At 39.9% G+C, this 20,620-nt stretch overlaps 1 protein-coding gene and 1 non-coding gene across 2 annotated transcripts in view; both read right to left on the reverse strand.

The window, feature by feature from the left end:
- The window catches only part of pcxb (pyruvate carboxylase b), a 258,985-nt gene that overhangs the window by 161,363 nt on the left and 77,002 nt on the right, over positions 1-20,620 (reverse strand). The gene's annotated exons all lie outside the window — the stretch shown is intronic.
- Positions 15,002-15,194, reverse strand: LOC140563170 (U2 spliceosomal RNA). Its single transcript, XR_011980391.1, has one exon. It is a non-coding gene; the product is annotated as a U2 spliceosomal RNA (small nuclear RNA).

Here is a 20,620-nt window from a genome sequence, read left to right on the forward strand (position 1 = left end):
TTCTTCATCTGCACAAGAGTGCTTTAGGGACACTAAAACCAGCACTGTACTTTCCTCCCCAGTCCAGCCTGCCATGATCGGTCAGACACCAGCCATCCTTGTATCTCCCTTCAGTCTACCAACTGGTGCCTCATCATTCACTCTTAAAAATAAAGGCGCTTCAAATGGTGCCGTAGAAGAAAGACTTTTGGTTCCAGAGGACCAGACGTGTAATAGAGAGTGCACCTTTTTCAAGGCCTTTACTTAATTTATATATACTATAATATTTATATTTAGTAATTTTACCTCTATAAATATGAAGACCTATAGAATTATATAATTATAAATAACTATATATACTATAACTATATATAATTTATGACCCTATAGAAGACCTATAAATATGGTCTCCTATGGAACCAAAAAAGGTTCTTCAATGGCATGGCTTAAAGAACCTTTTGAAAAACCTTAAGTTTGAAAAGTGCACAGGAATAAGTTTGTTTACCAGTTAGATCATGTTCAGGTATTTAATCAACAACTATGCAATATACACTATATGGACAAAAGTATTGGGACACCTACACATTCACCTTTGCTTCCAACATCAAGGGTATTAAACAAACAAACTAAATAGCATCATACTTTTGTTAGTCTCTACTGTCTGTCTGTATTGTCCAGGGAAGGCTTTCTACTAGACTTTGGAGCATTGGTGTGATGATTTAATTGCATTCAGCAACAAAAGCGCTAGCGAGGTCAGGATGTTGGATTATCATTCCAGAGAACACACTTCCGCTGCTCCTCAGCTCAATGCGTCAGGAAAAGTGCCAATAGGTTCATGTTTATCTGCTCCACAGAGTCATATTCTATCCTATTGGCAATATGTCTTTACAGGGACTAGACAAGCTGTGTGTATGCACATTTGCACATCTGTGTCAGCAATGATTGCAACTTAATGTAGCTAAATGCATTCATTAGCAGGGGTGTCCATAAATATGTGGACATGCAGCGTAACTACTTTGCTGAGTAGCAAATTAACTAGAACAGCCAACAGTATTGTGAAATCTTTAATGTAAGCAGTGTAGCTACTAGCACTGAAGTAGCTACTGCTTCTCCACTCTGGTGAGGCCCAACTAATAGATAGAGGGGCCCCGTTTCACTCATATCCTGCTACATTACTGGCATGCTTTTATAGCTACAATTCAGACATACAGCCCGTAAACAGCATTTTATTGGGATTTATATGTTTACATTTTCCACAAAAGGCGTGTTAAACAGGACGCGACATCCTCAGCACGAATGGCCATCAGCTTTGAATCAAATACAGCATAGAAAACATTACATTTTCCACTTAAGAAAACTGAACACTACGGAAACAGAAGCTTCATTAAATGTCCTGCTCTGTCACTGATGCAATGTTTTTGTTTTTGTTTTTTTGCTGGAGTAGCCAGGCAAGCTCCAATGAGCAATTTCTGATGCTTATCTCACACAGTATGCCACTAGAATCACACAAAACACACCGCTATGATGGCTAGACTACAAACTCAACTGTGAAAATGACAGAAACTAATGCATCACTTCTCTTATTTGGGGATGCATTGGCCTCTGTTTGAACATTAAGCCATTTACCATCTCGTGTAAAAGCTTGAAAGTGTAAAAAAGGCATGGGCCGTCTGGATCAACTGATTTCAGCTATATACTCATAATCATACTCATAATCAGCCCCCAGCTTTTGTTTATTTTGACAGGACATGGCGCTTCTTCTCCCTCAAGAGTGTGTGTATGTAGGGGGGGCAGGCGCATTGAGGATGCAGTGTGTGTAAACCTCTCTTTCTCTCTCACTCACACTGTTCTGTTTGTGGAACAACAGAACGGTCAACAGACAGAGTGGCCCATTGGGAATTTTTCCCCTAGTTCTGATGTCAACTTCATCCCTGATAAATCTAGCGGGGGACAAAACAACTCAGAGAAGAAATCCTCGCAAGGCACTGTGCTTTTCTTTGGATTTTTGAGTGGTTGTACACACTCAGATTCATATACTAAAGTATTGTTGCTGCCTTTCACATTGCCTGACCAATTCATGATGGATGGACCAGCAGTCGGAATTGCTTAGGATAAAATGTCACCCTAACATACGTTACCCTAAAACTATCTTCATCCTGATTTCACTTTACAGTTTCAAATGTATGAGATTTTGTTACTACAGTAATGATTAAAGCAGTATTATGTGAGAACCGGCATTTCTTGCTCCTGAGCTCCCCCTGCAGTTATAAGGTGTAATTCATGCTTTAAGCCAGCACTAAAGGACACACATTTCTGGACAAGCCAAGCGATACAGAACCGATACTGGGAGTGAAAGAAGCTGATTCTAGTAAAAAGTAAAAAGACATGATTCTACCCATATATGACTTTTGTCTAAATTCCTGTGAGTATTTCCTACCTGCTTTACCAAAGTTGCATACTCCAGTTAGCAGTGTGCTAAGCTTAGAGTAGTAACGATAGAGATGCTATTCTGTCTATTACATGCCAGTAGAGCACTAGCATGATTTTAAAGCTGCTATTTCAAAGTAAAAATGATACAGTGTTGCTTTAACTATTGCGAATTAACAAAGCAAGCAAAAACAGAGGAACAGAGACAAGCCAATGTGCAGCTTGCAATCAGGAGAAAGCGAGATGATGAAGAAGAGTACAAAAAGACAAATACAGAGAGAAATGGGGAAAGGGAAGTGCAAATAAAAGAAAGAGTTACAGAAAAGGGTTCTGATAGTAGGCAGAGCACTAAGAGTGCTGGGACTGTGCAGTGGACTGAGACTGAGTGATATTATTACTGAATAATAATGAATAAAGCACTGAGCCCAGGGAGGAGAGGGCACACACACACATACACACAGTGTGAGGACAGGCCTGAGTCAGGAAAATGTGCCTCTCCAAATATGCTGAACTAAATTAGACAATTTTGCCTAAAATAGCGATGATATGAGACGCAGAAGATGCAGAAAAAAGCTGAAGAAGCAGAGATAAGAAAGAAGAGCACTGAAGAAGTGAAAAGAGAGAGAGAAAGAGAGAGAGAGGGAGATGGAAATATAGTGTACCTATTCTTAGACTGATGCAATATATATGATGCTACACACAGTGTATTAAAGGAACGGTGGAGTTCTAGGAAATATAGTTCTTTGTAGTTTGACACACCCTCAAGCATCACCACCATCAGACTACTGTTTTTTTGGGTAGACAGTCAGACAGACAGATGCAAAATTCACGCCTCAATGAATCGGAGAGAATTCAATGATTCAGTTTATCTAAAAACTGGATTGTCAGTGTCAGTCAGTTTTGCTTCAGAAGCAAGAAGTTCCACAAATTGGAATGGTTCATTTTAAAACCTCACTGAATCGTTTATGAATCAGAACTGAATCATTTTAAACTAGACAAAATCACTCTGAACCAAACTGGCAGCTGTTAAATAGGAGTTGTGAGGCAAATGAGTGTAAAGACAAGGACACCCATTATTGATATATATCCGAGAGAGAGAGAGAGAAAGAGAGAGAGAGAGAGAGAGAGGCAGTAAGCTATCCTACATATTAGTAGAGATGAGCAGCCTGATCTTAGAGACAACCAGTGTGTTTTATCAAGATTTATGTAGATTAAGACTAAGATTAAGCACACTTTAAGCCTCCATATGTAACCGGACTGTAGCAGCGAACTCATACACTCACACCAGTGATAAGGGCAGTGAAAATACACCCCCAGGAGCAGTGGACAAACACCACAGCACTCGGAGAGCAGTAAGGGGTCCGGTTTCTTGCTCAAAGGGCACCCCAGCTGTGGATGCTGGTGAATCAAACCCAAACCTGTTGCTCTAACCTTACTTATGCTCTAGTCTTTTTTTTCACCTCCTTTATTAATCACAAATAACGAAAACTCTAGAGCTCTCTTCTAATATATTTATATCGTTTTCTGTCATTTCTGTTCACATGTTTAAAGCATGTTGCTTCTGGAACAGTCTAATCCCATTCAATAAAATTGTACTGTCATTATACTAATACAGGGTTGTACAGTAATAAATAAATACACAATAAATACAAATGTGTATGTGTACAAAGGCTGAGTGATTACAGTGCAAACTAAGTTACTATGCTAATAAGTATAAAGATACATAGTGTAGCTATTATTATTGGGTGTTGTGCATGTGCAAGGGAAGAGTACAATAAGTTTGTATATTCAAGTATGTATGTTGAGGTAGACCAGGTCTGATCATATATCATCGCTGTTTAGTGAAAAACATGCATCTCTATAATGGCGACTTTACAGGAGAAGGCAAAATTGTTCTTAAATATAGATGGATGTCAATGTAAAATAGGAGTTCATGCCAAGTCATTTAGTGCATTTCTATTCATCCAAAAGTATTTACACTGTGTACAGACCAGCTCCAGAGAGAAAATGACAAACATGATACAAAAATGGAGATACATGTTTTCATTGGGCAGCAGTGATATGTGACAACGTATGCAGTTCAGTAATGAGTATAGAAGCGTGGTGTTCAGAACCCAGAACTAATGTAGAGACAACAATAATGTAAAACAGCAGTGTAGAGAAAGACATTCCTGCCGACAGAGAGTTGCCTTTAGGAGCTAGATAGAAAAGGGCAAGAGAAAAGGAGCTGAGAGACTAAATCTATCGAGAGAAGAAAGGAGGGAAGACGATTCTACAAGAAGGAGAATTTCCTTGTAATAAATGTTCTGGAGAGGAGAGCACTAGAAAATAGAGGGAAAACAAAATGAGCAGTGACATAGCAGGCTGCGACCGGAAAAAAACACACACACACACACACACACACACACACTCCAGAGAGAGAGAGAGAGAGAGGGGGGGGATATAGGAAAGTCCAAAACAAACCAAGAAACAGGAAACTGGGTGTCTGTATTAAAGAGAAATGAGAGAGAGAGAGAAAGAGAGAGAGAGAGAGAGAGAGACAGAGAGAGAGAGAGAGTGAAAGAGAGAGAGAGATAGAAGGACAAAAAATAGGAGAAATAATAAAGACAGAGAAGAAGAGAGAAAGCAGAAAGCCGGCAGAGAGCAAGACAAAACAGAAATGAAAAAGAATGGAGAAGGAGAAACACACAATGGAAATATAGAAAAGGGTATCATGAGGAAAAGAGAAAAACAAGAGATTGAGGGGAGGGGAAAAGAGAGGATGGGTTTCATGGGTGTGACCTGGTTTTATGGAGAAATGCAGCCTTTTACAACATGGCACAGAACCCAGAAGCAAGCGAGAGAGAGAGCGAGAGAGACAGAAAGAGAGATTAAGTGTACCTATTCTCAGACTGATGCAATATACATAGTACATACACAGTGTGTTAAAGAAAGAGGAAATTCTTAGAAAATGGCTTCTTTGTAGATTGTCACACACTGGAGCAGCTCCCGCTTCCAGTAACTATCGGTTACTATAAATATCACAGAGACAAGAAGCTTCTCATTCCATCTTTCATTAACCCATTATAACCTCAAAAGGTCTAGCTGTAGCTGTAGGCTTAAGCAGTTTAGAGGTTTCAACTGTTAACACAGGCCACAGTATACTTAGCAATATCAACAACCTTGTATAATTCGATACAATTATTTCTCACTCATGTCTTTGGAACTGTTTGTTTTGGGGGGGTTGGGGGTGGTGGTGATTGGATCTAGTCCCTCGATTTGAGCATGATAAATAAAGAGTATCAACCAATACTGATTTGAACCTTGTCCTTTTTTAACCTCTTAATAGCTTTAAAAACTGTTTGAAGGCTTAGTTGCCATCATAATTCACATAATTTGTGCAGGCCCTATATTAGAACCCTGTGGCACTCACAAAAAACCTGGGGAAACAACTATACAGCAGTTTTCACTGGGATTAATTACAATAAATTATGTTTTAAGGGGAGGGGGGGTTATGAAATCATCTGAAATACCTGTTTTACAGTGCATATATGCACTACAGCTGAATCTCAAATGGCTTCCGATTCACTATATAGGCGCTTCTCTGAACTAAATAGCTAACTAAAAGTTAAATATGAAGTTATGCAGCCCGTTTCTGGTTATAAAGTTCTAACTTTTATACAATTAACATGCCATTTGAGTGCAGAAGTTGCTTTTTCATGCCCTAGTAGTAACAAATTGTGACTTTTAAATGTTGGCACTATACCACTCAAGGTAAGCTTATTGACCGCATTGGTCCTGTTTTACAGAGTCATACAGGAAAGGTGACTGGTTTAATGGCTGAAACTCTGGCACTGCAGGTATACATTTTTATTCTCCTCTGGAAAAGCTCTTCAGCTCCTCACTATAGAGTTTTAAAGTGCTTTGTTACCTCGAGGCTCTGTCTGTTTATGGCACCCCTACAACAGTGGTGTAAACATAGCGTAAACAAGAAATGAAGGATCAGAGGTGGATCAGGCTTAAAATAGTGAAAGTGCTGGATCGGGTCGGGACAATAAATATTCGTAACATTTCTGCTGGGTTTTTATGAGTGCTTGACATCGAAAAGAACAGGAGAGCACATTTAAAGCTGTGGAGACTGAATGGAAATTTAATGTAAATTAAAATCATTTAGTAACTCACTCAGGTCCGGGGTAAGTCAGTCAGGTGACTGTTCTTTTCTGTCCAGATATTTCAGACAATAGTCTTACTTTTTCCGTACTGCCTTTTCCTCAACATTCCGTTAATGGTAAAGTTAAATGCAATATGCATAGGCCTGCACTTTTTTACATCCCTAATGAGACTGTGGAATAATGACACACTTATTTGTCCTGTATTTAGAACAAACGCATGAATAATTACAATACAATAAATATGTTTTTTTCTGTGTTGACATCAAGCCGAGCATATTCTGATCACCATTTATCATTTATCAAGGCTAGTGCCTTTGTTTAAAAGCAAAAGTGTCACAGTTTAGAAGGAACGCATATATTATCTACACTGCTACTAATATAGGCTGAATCTCCTATTCCTTGAGCTACATAGGCTGTGAAAATAGGGGCGTCTGTACCAAATAAAAAGTGCATTATATGTCTAACAAAGAGTCATGTAAAGGTGCAAGTATTTGTCACTGTATTATGTACAGTGAAATGTGTCCTCCACACTAGTGATCTAGGGATAGTGAGCACACACCCACCCAGAGCAGTGGGCAGCCAACTCCAGCGCCCGGGGAGCAGAGAGTGTGAAGGGACTTGCTCAAGGGTTCAACAGTGGCAGCTTACCAAGCCCAGGTAGCGAACCCACAACCCTGTCATTAATGGCCCGGATCTCTAAGCGCTGAGCCACCACTGCCCCACTATTTGGAATTCAGTCAGTGTGCACAGAGCTCTGCACAGAGCTTATTGGGTGTAGTAGCAATAGTTTCCTGACTCACATTGCAATAGGGAGGAGGGAGCCATTTGGGACCTTATTTTGATGTTTGTGACGAATAGACTCATTTGCGCAATGTTGCTCATTTGAATTTGCGCATGTGGGCTGCTTAAAACCATCAAGTCAGAAAGACTGAATCCAAGCAAAATATCTGAACTGAACAATGGGGCTTGCAATGTGAACACAGCTTTAGCTCTGCTGTCATGTGGGAAAGAAAAAGGCTACACATGCACTGATTCAGCTTCCACCAATGGGACGTGACCCATATGATAATTCCATTATCATAAATGTTTAACTGCCCAGCAAACATAAAAAAAATATCCCAACTTTTAAGAGTTACTGTAAATCTACAGTCGTTCTCCCAGCAACTTCAACCACACTTGTTTTCCTTTGTAATTACTAGAGAAAAGTACAGAGATAGAGCCTCTCTCAGAGTAGAGAAAAAGCCAAAAATGCTCGTAAACAACCCGCAGAGGCCCCGCAGGGCACAGTGAACGCTGACCTTTGCTAATGTAAAGGTTACAGGGTAATCTGTGTCTCTTCACTGACACACCTGACAATCTCCCAACTCAAAAGCAGCCTAACCTCACCTGACACAATCTCTAAAGATAAACTAGACCAGACAGCTCATCATCCCTCACTCTCTGTCTCACTCCTCTCCTCTTACTCACTTCTTCTCTTACTCCCTCACGCTTCCTATCTATTCATACGAGAATACAATATATTGCTGACTCATTCTCGCATCGTCTCCAGACATGATGCTGAAATAGTGAACCATCCAAACAATAAAAAATGTATGCAGCTTCAATGAAACAGTCTCGCAACAACTAATGACTTCACCACCTCCGGCCTTGGGTGATCAATTGAAGTGTCACCTGGAACTGCTTTCCTTTCTCGGCCGAGGGCAGCTAAATTAAAAGTCGGGTTAGTAAATAAAAAGGTAATGTTTTTTTTATATTACTTACAACGTAGACTTTATTAGAAACATTTACCTTGTACTGTCACTCACTGGCCTCTTTATTAGAAACACCTAATTTCTACTCTTACTCACGTGGCCTTTTCAATTGGAAACACCTATTTTATACTTTTATTCACTGGCCTTTTTACTAGAAACACCTATCTTATACATTCACCATCTGACCTCTTTACTAGAAACAACTACCTAGTAATTTTACTCACTGGCCCCTTTATTAGAAACACCTGCCTTGTACTTTCACCAGCTGACCTCTTTATTAGAAACACCTACCTAGTAATTTTACTCACTGGTCTCGTTATTAGAATTACCTACTTTGTACTTTTACCCGCTGGTCTCTATTAGAAACACCTACCTTGTACTTTTACTTACTGGCCTCTTTATCAGAAACCCCTACCTTATACTTCTTTATACCGGTCTCTTTATTAGAAACACCAACCTTTACAGGTGTGCAATTACATTCTTTAGCCAGCTTGTTTTCATGCATCCTCTGCCAAATCAGTTTCTGACCACAGGAGTGCAGCTCTCAGGATATTATTGGAGTGCTGTAACATTTTCAGCACAGCAATGACATGTGGCGTGGTGGTGTGTGGCACTATACCGCTACCATATCACAGCCACTACTGTTAGTGTCGCCGGTAATTTGAAAGAAATCTGCAGCCAAGAGCTGCTCTGTGGTCATAAACTGACCACTGATGAAGGGTTTGAGAATGACGAACAGAAATTACGCAACACTTCTGTTACAGGTGGGCAACAGATGGGCTGCTGCCTCTAGCTGTTCAGCAAGGTGGACCACCAGCAAAATGACTAGGAGTACAGCGCTCAGAAAACAGTTGGGGACATCCTGCTACTTGCTGGTTGTTGTTGGTTTGCAATAACTTAGCATCGTAAACATTACCCCAGTGGCTTCAGTTCCTTTCCATTTCAGTCCACTGGGGGTGCCATTTCACCTGCTGTTTCAAACTGAGAAGTGGGACTGAGGTCTGGTCATCATGCTGGTCAGTGACTGGTCAGTAAGACTCAAGTGTTTCATCATGTCTGTTGAACCAGTCACACACATTCAACCCTGTGCACCCTACTGTTGTCTTCATGGAATGAGCGAGGGGGGGGGTGGTTGGGGGGGGGTAAATGTTGGATCCTCCTTGAACATCAAGCAAAATGCTAGTGGAAGAGCGGACTAAAAGGGACAAATCCCGATAGACTAGAAAGATGCTGTTGTTAAGGCGAGGGGTGCGCAACCAAGTATCAGAAGAAATGATGCATGGGACTAACTGCTTATCAGGGGAGCTTATAAAGATTCTGTTTACTTAGCAGTTTCACTAAATACATTTTGTGCATGCATTGTTCTTACTGAAAAGTAACAGTGAAAGTCAAACACTAACTGAAATACAGTACGGTTCATAAGTATTTGGGCAGTGACACAATACTTGTAATTCTGCGTCTACACACCACCCTAATTCATGTGAAATTCAGCAGTGTAAGATGTGTAGACTTCAGAATTCATCCTGTTACTGAATCGGTCACACTGGGTTTTTGCATTTCGCTTTGTGAAATGGGCGTGGCTGCGAAAAGGGGCCTGAAATCGGTGGTGACGACGGTTCTGGAACAATCAGCACTTTCTCCATTTTGGCTCAGACAGTACACAGCGTGTCAAAGATCACACACAGCCAGAGCAGTGTGAACTCCACACTAAAGTTTGCAGGTAAAATTTATTCGCTCAGAAGTCGTGTTTGCAGAATTCCACATGCAAAAATACATGAACAAAAACACAGTGTGAACTTGCCACCAATGACTCCAGTGCCATTGACAGTTATACATTCCCATGCCATCACAGTGCCTCCACCACTTTTGACAGATAATGTGGTCAAGAACTGGGCAAGCGTTGTAGCAGTCTAATCTGGTGATCCCTGTACATTTAACTCCTTAACATTATTTTTATTGTAGAGTTCGACAATGATCAAGGATGTTGTAAACTTGACTAGATGTTATGAAGGAATTATTAATCGTTAAAAAATAATGTGACATTCCTGATTTGGCAAAGGGTTTACTATCTCTCTATGTTTTTTTTTGTATTTTCATTCTAATGACAGCCTCCTTCACTTGCATCGACATTCCTTAGGACCACTTTTCTCATGAACAGCCACCATATGCAAATCCAACGCATAAAAACAACCCCAGACCCTTTATCTCCTTCAATTGTCATGAAATAATGAGGGTCCAGGCCACATCTGTCCATGAACCTGCTCACCCGTCAATTGTCAGATTACTTTTGAGCCTAACTCCTAAATGGTTACTGCAACATTGTTGTTAAACCCCTTGAGTAAAAGCTAAAAGTCCACACTTCAGGCCCTTTAACTGCTTCATTTCAGATTCATTACGGTGGTGTACAGAGGCAACACTACAAAAACTGTTCTCGTCCAGATATTAATGCATGACCTGACTGCATGTCAAATGGAAACACAGAAACATTCACATTCACATGCGCCTGCACACGCACAGACACACACAGCTAAAGCTCTCATACAAAAACACCATGCATATTTAATGCTTACAAAGCAGCTTAATTGTGAGTGTGTTTTCACCTATAATTACTGTTATCTGATCCCCTCTGAATTAATTAAAGCATCAGTTTGTTCTGGGAGGATGTGCATTTGTGATTGTGTGTGTGAGGGAAAGCAGGAGAGTGTGTGCAGGCTTTAGGTGGCCTCCTTGCTATTGTGAGGGATAAGCACTACCTGGGGCAGGTGTGAACAGATCAAATTAACCAGGAACATCTTGAAAGGACATCATTTTCTTCTGTCAGTCATTCTCCATGCAGGTTACTTCAGAAAGAAGAGAGCAAAAGGTTGCTCCTCTGCTTATTTTTAAGAGCATTTCTGGCCTATTCATGCCCCCAAAAATATGGATGCAATTTTTATGGGACCTCTCACACACTTTACCATATGTGTTCTGTAAAGGGGCATAGAAACTCCATAGCTCTCAATTTTCCTCTCTAGTTTGCTCTGCTCCCTGTCCGCTTTCACTCTCTTTAATTTCCTTCCTTCACACGAGTGCTCATTAGCGAGGGAAGCTATCGGTCATGGTTCTTTGTGGACAGACAAGGATGTACTTCTGCTGTAAATTTTCTTTAACCTCTGCATTTTAATCCGTGTGTTTAACCAGTTCATCCAGACCCTATATTACAGCACTAAGCTGTACAAATACCTAGTTTAACATCTAAGGCTTATTACACACTATGGCGTGTTATTCAGTAACTATAGGGACTTCTGGTGGGGCTATTCTTTGGTAATAGAAGTTTGTAATAACACTTTTGGGCTGTTTAAGGGGTTAAAGTCATTGTTTCTTCTGATGTCACAAAAACAGTGCACTTCCATACTGTATATCTGACTATTCAAAATACAGGCCATCAGCTCTGCTTACTTACACTTAAGTTAGAAGGAGTGTTTCATCCTGGATTGCTTTTTTTTCACAAGTAATGCACACTATAGGGTGTCCAATTAGAAAAAGCAAAAAACAGTGTAAAGGATGCAGTAATTAAAGGAATAGTTCAGCTAAAAATCAGATGAACATATTTCATCCCTTAGCCCAGATGCAATTAATCAGCTAAGAATTGTTAGGTCTCTGAAGTTTGCTTCTATGCTAGGGTAATGTCGCTAATAAACACTAGACATAGACTGTCACCAATCTCACCTGCCTAAGTCCATTCCCAAAAACATCTCTCCACTCAATAGTGCAATGTGTGTGTTGAGGTTTTGTGTAAAGTGGTCTGAAAGAGGTTAAAGGTATAAAACATGCCTATGAGCATGTTGGGGTTTACCCAGTTATGCCCAGGTCATTTTGGATTTGCTGCTATTGCAAGAAACATATACTTCAAATGTGCTCAGTGTTTCCCTTATATTTTTGCATGTGTGTCTGTTTTAGATGTGTATTGTCCCCCTTAGCCTGGCTTGTCTCCTGGTTTCAGCCTGTTGGTGCTTTGTGGGTGCTCAGGGGGCTGGGGAAGGGTTGGTTTAGGAAGACTTTCATACACAAGGTGTGTTAAAGGAGATTTGCACTCTGGCTTGCTTTTGTTTATTTGCTATATGTGTGTTTGCACATTGCTGTGCAGTGATGTGGGTATTTGCTCTTGCCTTCTCCTTTCAGTTTATTCCACAGTGGCAGGCCTTCAGGGTGGATGGTAGAGTGTCTTAGGGCTATTTTTATTGGTAGTCTCCTGTTTTAACTTGATGTGAACTTCATTAAAATAATTATGAATATTTAATCACACAGTTAATTGTGTTCGCAGCCTAACCTGTTCTTGTGCTGATTATTACCTGTATGCGAGTAACTGTATGTATTATTTATGGTGAGGTCAGAACACTGTACACAGAAGTTGGAGTAGTTGGGTATTTATTGTGGGATAATGTAGCAGGGCATCACGTGTATTTTATTTTTGATAAAAATTTCTTAAGCAAGTAAATTAAGATTTTATCATGTATTAAAGGAGATGGGATGGCAACAGTCCAAGATCAGTGTTTATTAGCAACATTAGCCTAGCATCTCCCACAGTAAACTAAAAAGGCACATGTTAGACAGCAGATGTATTGTATTTAGACTAAGAGATAAATCATGTTTATTTTGCTGAGCTATTTCTTTGAAAACAGACTACTTGATGAAAATGGTTTAAAAATGCAGAATAATTCATTGTAAATTAATGTAGCATTTTTTTATTCAATGCTATTTTTGACAGTATAAAGGGCAGCTAGTGTTTCCAAATGAAATAGAAAAAAAGTACAAACTTGTAAAAACGTATAATTCTTTACATATGTATATCTTGACGTATAATTGTTAATGTGGAACGCACAAATATCTGCCTTGCTGAGAGCACAGTCTTAGAGAAACTCACTGTGCTTGCATCAGAGAGCTTCATTACTCATCTGTGTGTGGTCTACGTAATGCCACTGAACACTCAGCATGATAAATGATTTAGTACTGACCCCAAACCTTAGCCAATACTTACTCTTCACTGTATGTGTGTGTGTGTGTGTGTGTGTGTGTGTGTGAGTGAGTGAGAGAGAGATATAATGATACCACCAATAATGTGTTTTTTTTTGCTTGTCTTTTCTGCATGAAGTTGAGTGCAATAAAAAAAAACACACTGGAAAGTAATGAAGTAGATTTTATAGGCTTATTCCCCATGGGTGATCCATCAGACAGCCATCTGTCCCAGGCCTAAAGCTGATACACTGTGTCATGGACTTAATTGGTGTCAAAATGTTCAATGCTTCTGCTTCAAACATACATAGTTGAATACAAAAGAGACTTACAATGACAAAAAACATGAGAGTGTGGTGATGATGACAGTAGAAGAACTAAAAATCAGAGTGTAGTAAAGTAATAACTCTGCTAATAAAAGTAGTGCCTCCACAAGCATGTATACTACAACTACAAAGTTGGGGAAAACAGTTGTAATGCAAGCAGCTGCAACTTCACAGGATCTAGAAAGCTGTAAAACTGTTTGCTCAGTGAAATGAAAAACCTTCTGATTTCAGCGTGTACTCCAATATACCTTAACATCATGGAATACAGTATTACGGAGATGGGGAGACGGAAGTGGAACGTTATGTTATTGGTTAATATTGTTATTGGTGCGCTGTGATGTAATCAAAGTTTTAGAGGTGGCATTCGATTTTGGAATGAGTATTATGTCATTTTTGTGTTTTAAACAATATGATGAATCACACGCACTATAACCAGGGACATGATTTAACAAGATGAAAAATATTAGCAATTTCTATCATCCTGAAATGAAAACTAAGCCTTTTCATCTTGTTAGTTCATGTCCCTAGTTATATTACTCGTAATTCATCATACGGTTTAAAACACAAACTTTTTTATGTATGCTATATATACACAGGATGCTACATTAACCTTTCCATGCAAACTTTGTGCTACACCATTGTGCAGGGTTTCTGTAATGTTCCTGCATTGTCTCTCAAGATGACATGTACACATGTTTACAAAAATCAATGTTACTCCGAGTACCAGCTGAGAAAGCCTGTGAATTCCTGTGCAGAACTGGACTGTGGAGTTAAGAGTGAAAACTCAACCGAAAAGGGTTGCTTATCTAGCGCTAAAATTCCATCACTTCGGACGTGATTCCTTTAGCTTGCTGACTGTTGCTGCCGTACTTTCTGTGGTGGTTAAATGTGGTCTGTGGTTTGTTTTGTGTGGTTAGTGGTCTTTGCTGCTGCTGTGCTCTGCTGTGTTCTGATCCTCACTGTACTGGGCTGAGTAATATACTCTCAAGAGAGGTATCCAGTTTGTGGTGTTAAGGGTCTTTACTCTGCTTCCTTTCTTCATGAGGTGTGTTACTTTTACACATCATACAAATATGTGAATTTGAGTCAGATACAGTGCATATATATATATATATATATATATATATATATATATATATATATATATATATATATATATGTACATAGCAATGCACAAGATGGGTTTCCTGGGTTACGGCAGCAGTGTTCCTTGAGACAGAGAAGCCTTTCCTGTAATCACAAATCTGGGGTCAGTGCACAGGGCCATTTACAGAGCCTGTGGAGCACAAAGTCCTTGCTCAAGAGTCCAACACTAGCTGCTTAGCTAACCTGGGTTTTGAACCCACAACCCTATTAACAAAAAAACACTACCACCAGAAAATAACCGTTTCTGAACTAATGCAATACCACGTCGATGCAGTCGACAGTGGGCAGAGCAAGATCCTCTTTCAGCCCCTGTTAAAAAAAAATCAATTTAATATGCAGTCCTCATATAGGATACGTATCAGATATTACACTGAGAAGAACAGACACTACACTTGATCTTAGCCAAAAGGCAGAGCAACTGAACAGCATGGAGAATAGTCTATTAAAAATCTGGGGTGTTTCCATCAATGCAAGTCACGGCAGAACCGTTACAGCAGAAGTTGTTAAACTGCCTTAACATCCTACTAATCACTGTTTTCCAAAACCACACAAGCTGAAATTACAGTGGGTTGTCTATTGTCGTTAATGATGTTTGTATCTTTGCATCTATGTGATAAAGGTATAAAACATGTATAGCAGTGTACGTCACAGCCCTTTTAAAATTGGGCTACCTTGCTTCATTCTTGATCTAAAAATAAATTACTTCATCGGTACGGTTTGCTAGCTCCTCAAACAGTGTTTAGAACACCCTCCCCATTTTATTATAAAAGATGAGTGATTATATATTCAAACCACTGTAATTAGCTTTACAGTGATGGCTCAATACATTGTGCTACCTATGTGTGACATAGGTGGTCCCAGGTTCAAGTCTAAGCTACAATATCTCACAATTTAGCCTCCCCACAGTAACCTTCTTCACACACTACAACTCTACTACAACTCAAGTTGTATATATATACAAAAATAAAAATAAACAAATACATTAAGTTGTCTTGGAGCTACTCCAGGACCTCTTTTTCCTCGCAGTGCCAATTACACATCCTAAATTTGTCTTGTATTTCTCAGTTCCTTCCTTGCTGTGCTCTCCCTCTTTGTTCTGGTTCTGTGCCACTCTGCTCTGCAATTCATACAATCTTTTAGTTGTGTCTCATTAACTGCTATTATTAACACAGAAATGCTTTTATTACTTTTAATTTGATAAACAACCTAGTGAGATAAAATGCATTTATTTATGAACAGCATAAGTAAATATGCAAATATACAGCAATTGTATGTAGTTAGTTAAAATAGGCTACAAATACATTCATATTATTCTTTAATTTAATGTTAAATAAACTAATTTCATACTTTAAAATATATAATATAGTATAATTGTATAAATACATTGCTATGAAGTGTACTTTTAGTCAAATATTAGTTTAATTTAACTGAATATACTTCCTAAATACCTGTGTTGACTTTTGTACATTTTTTATTAAAAACTTCTACTGCAGTAATTCACTTAAAGCACACTCAGAATGCTGCATAAAATGATGCAAGTATGCTGTAATCCTAAAAGTTGGTCTTACTTAAATAAATAAAGTCTGTTGTAAATAAAACTGGATATATACCTACATATTACTCACAGGGACAGGCCCATGCAGGCTTATAAACAGCACACGCAAACTGGATTGACTGTCTTAATATATTTTTTGTATATTTTAGTACATTTCTAATGTACTCAGTGAATAATAGTAATGCAGGTGTAATAAGTATTCAATGTGTTTTAGTTTCACTTTAAGTGCATGTAAAATATGAATTTAAATACATGTGCAATTGTATGTTCAAAGTCTACCTAAGTTTACAGAGGGAAGTGGTGGCTCAGCTGTTAGAGCACTGGGCTCTTGATGACAGGGATGTGGGTTCGATACTCTGGTTCGGCAAACTGCCACTGCTGGACCTTTAAGCAAGGACCTTCATCTTCTCTGCAGCAATGGCTGCCCACTGCTCCGGGCATGTGTGCTCACTATCACTGTGGGTGTGTGTGTGTGTTTGATCACCTGTGTATGTACTGTGTTCACTGCACGGATGGATTAGAGGCAGAGGCAAAATTCCATCTGTCACCAGCACAAATAGTGTATATAGTTGTCTTGTCTTAAAAAATAGTTTCATTTTAGCACATTAAGAACACTTAACACAGTTAAACTTATGCTTTTGATGTATTTTTTTTTAACAATCAAAGTATAATAAGTACAAAGTACAAAGTACATAGATAATATCTCTTATGCATTGTAATCTGAAACAGTTTAAGAGTTATGTATTAAATAATAATATAATTTAACTTTTTTTGGTATATATTAAACAGCAGTATATTTCTGCCATGAAGCCTCATGTATATAGTTCTGCACCTGTAGCACAGAAAGTCTATGTTCCCATATTTCCCCCTATTAGTCTCTCTCCATCTCTCTTTTTATGCATGGCAAAAGGCAACTGGCTCTTGCTCTTCCTCATTTTACATAGGAACGAGACTTTGATGTATGGCTGCTGAATGAACGGATGTCAAAGTGTGTGTGTGTGTGTGCTGCTAATGTCTGCATGTGAAGCGCACATTATTCAGACATGTGACGGCTCACTGTGGCTTTGCTTTGTGCTGGAAAACAGTCAGCGTATTTGTGATTTTGTTTTGATGAACTTTAATGAGAGATGTGCATGCAAAACAAATACTTTGTGCTCGCATAAATTAGGTAAATTTGTCTGTGTATGCGTGTGTGTGTGTGTGTGAAAGAGAGAGAGAGAGAGAGAGAGAGAGAGAGAGTGTGTGTGTGAGTGCAGGAAAGAGATAAAGCATGCTGTGTGCAGAACAGCTGGAAAATTCATTCCAAGGGTTGTGCTTGCACATCTCTTTAACATGGGGACTCAGGATAAGTGAGTTTGTGTGTGTGTGTGTGTGTGTGTGTGTGTGTGTGTGTGTGTGTGTGTGTTGATATGCAAAATAGGTATTGGTCACTTTACTTTTTACATTTCTCTGTCTTATAAAAACCACTTGAGGAAAAAACAAGGGACAAAAATGAGAAGAGAGAGAAAGGAATGATGGGTGAAGGCTGGGAAAGAGTGAGAGAACGAGATAAAAAGATAATTAGAGAAAGACACAAGAGGGAGATATGAACAAGAGAAGACAAAGAGAGAGAGAGGAGACAAGAGATAGAGTAAAGAGGAGTGTGTGAAAGAGAATAAGTATAAAGGTCTGAGAGGGAAGAGAGAGAGAGAGAGAGAGAGAGAGAGAGAGAGAGAGAGAGGGGGGATAAAAGGAGAAAGAGATAGACAGAAATAAAGGAGGGGGACAAATAAGAGAGAAGGCAATAAAGAAGAACAAGTTAATAAGGAGAAATGTGTGAAGAGAGTGAGATAAGAGAAAGAAAGAAAGATAGGATAGGAAAGGATATAGAAAGGATAGAGAAAAAAGGGGAGAGAAGGAGAGAATGAGAAAAAAGGGAAAGGAGATGAAAGAGATGAAATGTAAGGGCGTGGTGATGGAAAAAAAAAAAAAAAAACAATGACCAAAACAGCAAAAGACAAAAAGATAGTAGATGTATCTTATCATATACAGTGTGTGTGTGTGTGTGTGTGTGTGTGTGTGTGTGTGTGTGTGTGTGTGTGCATGCATCGCACAGAGGCTGCAGTTCACAGTGTTCCTATCTATTGATCTATCCATCAGCATGTCCCTAATACATCACTGTCTGCATCTGTCGTTCTCTTCCATGCTATCCATCCATCCAACACCCATCTCTCCATCTCTCCTTACCCAGAGCACATAAAGCAGCCTGTCTGCATACTGTACCCTGACCGGCCCCCCCAGACAATCTACAGCGCCCCCCCCCCCCCAACCCTCCTGTCTGTATTAATGCACCAGACTCATCCTCCATGTCTCTACATCCATCTCCTGGCTCACTCCAAAAACAGTGAGGTAATGACCTCAGCACACAGAAGGCTTTTAAACAGCTCTTTAGCTCAACATAAGGTCCCTGAACATGAGTGCTCTGTGGGCCCCCACGCTCTCTCTGTCCATCTCTTTAATGACCTCTACTTCTCTTGTTCTCTTTCCAGGCCCTCATCTTTCTTTCTGCCTTCTACTCCTATTACTCCCCTCTTCCTCTTTTTCTTTCTTGTCCCACAGTCTCTCTTCTTCACTGTCTCTCTCTGTCCATGCCCCATCTCTCTCGCCTCCTACTCCCTTCACTCCCACTGCTCTCTCTCTTTTCCTGTTCCATGCTCTTTATATGTCCATGTCCCACATCTCTTGTTTTCTGCTCCCGCCTCTTCCACTTCTTTCTCTCTCTCTCTCTCTCTTTGTCCATGTCCCCATTTCTCTCGTCTTGTACTCCCTTCACTCCTACTTCTCTTTCACTCTCTCTTTTCTTGCCCAAAACTCTCTCTCTGTCCATGCCCCACCTATCTCGTCTCCTACTCCCTCTGCTCCCACTGCTCTCTCTCTTTCCCTGTCCCACACTCTCTCTCTGTTCATGCCCCAGTGTCTCTTGTTTCCTACTCCCTCCACTCACACTTTTATTTCTCTCTTTTCCTGTCCCACACTCTCTATATATCCATGTGCCACATCTCTCCTTCCCTACTCCCTCCCCTTCCCCTTCTCACTCTCTCTCTCTTTTCCTGCCCCCATTCCTCTTGTCTTGTACTCCCTTCACTCCTACTTCTCTTGCCCCAAACTCTCTCTCTCTTTCCATGCCTCACCTATCTTGTCTCCTACTCCCTCTGCTCCCACTTTTCCTTCTCTTTTCCTGTCCCATAATCTTTCTCTCCCTCTATCCATGTCCACATTTCTCTCATTTCCTACTCTCTCAACCCCCCCCCCATCCCTCGATACTGCTTCCCACCCCCACCCCCTACCCCTCTGACCTCCTGAGATCACTCAAATCCATGACTTATTCATTCACAGCAGGGTTTATTCTGTTTGGTCATGCATTTTTCAGCCATGTTTTTTTAAGATATACACATTTCATGGTTGGCTTATGTCTCTATTCACAATCCTCACTCTGTACCAGGCAGTCCTTCTCTCTCATATGCGCCATAAAATAAAAGGGTGGCAGGGAAAGAGCAAGCGATGAAGGATGTGGAGGAATGGGTTGGTGCTGGAGGTCAGTGGGGAACAAAGGGACAAATTAGCCATTTTCAACCAGAGGACAGCAAGAGGAGTAATTGTTTAAACAGAAGGAAGAAGAATTCCAGTAGCTAAGAATGAAATCATGCATGATCAAATCCGCATTAGTGTAAAATTAGATTAGATTAATTAGCACTGGTCAAGGTGGGACTCATTAACTTCCACTTGCTATTAGCATATCATTATCTTAATGAGAATGATATTACGAATATGCACAAGCCAACAGACTTAAGATTATCTCAGCAGATATGGAGAAACATGGAGCAAATGTTGATGAAACTGAAACGGGTTGATCCCCCCCCCCCCCCACACACACACACCCTTCAATGAAGAGAAATTAGAGCACCCCTTGAGACCCCTCTGATCAGATACTCATTTAGAATGAACCATTATTGATGCCACAGGGGCACAGCAGTGAGAGAAACACACAGATAAGCAAAGATGGGATGGAAGAATGCATGGGGGAATAAGGAGAGTCATAAAGAGAAAGGGAGAGAGAGAGAGAAAGAGAAACACAAAGAGATAATCGATGGTGTAGGTCAAAAGGACATGGTGTGTTTGAGTTTTTTTTATGTGCAGACACATAAATGCATGAGTTCTGAAAAGGGGCTGGATGTAATGGAATAGAAAGAGGAGGGTGTGGTGAGGAATTAGGATGAATTCCACTAGGATGAATTTAGAGTAGTGGAATAACAA

This window comes from Salminus brasiliensis, chromosome 9 (genome assembly GCF_030463535.1).
Source record: "Salminus brasiliensis chromosome 9, fSalBra1.hap2, whole genome shotgun sequence".
In the NCBI taxonomy this organism is placed as follows: Eukaryota; Metazoa; Chordata; class Actinopteri; order Characiformes; family Bryconidae; genus Salminus; species Salminus brasiliensis.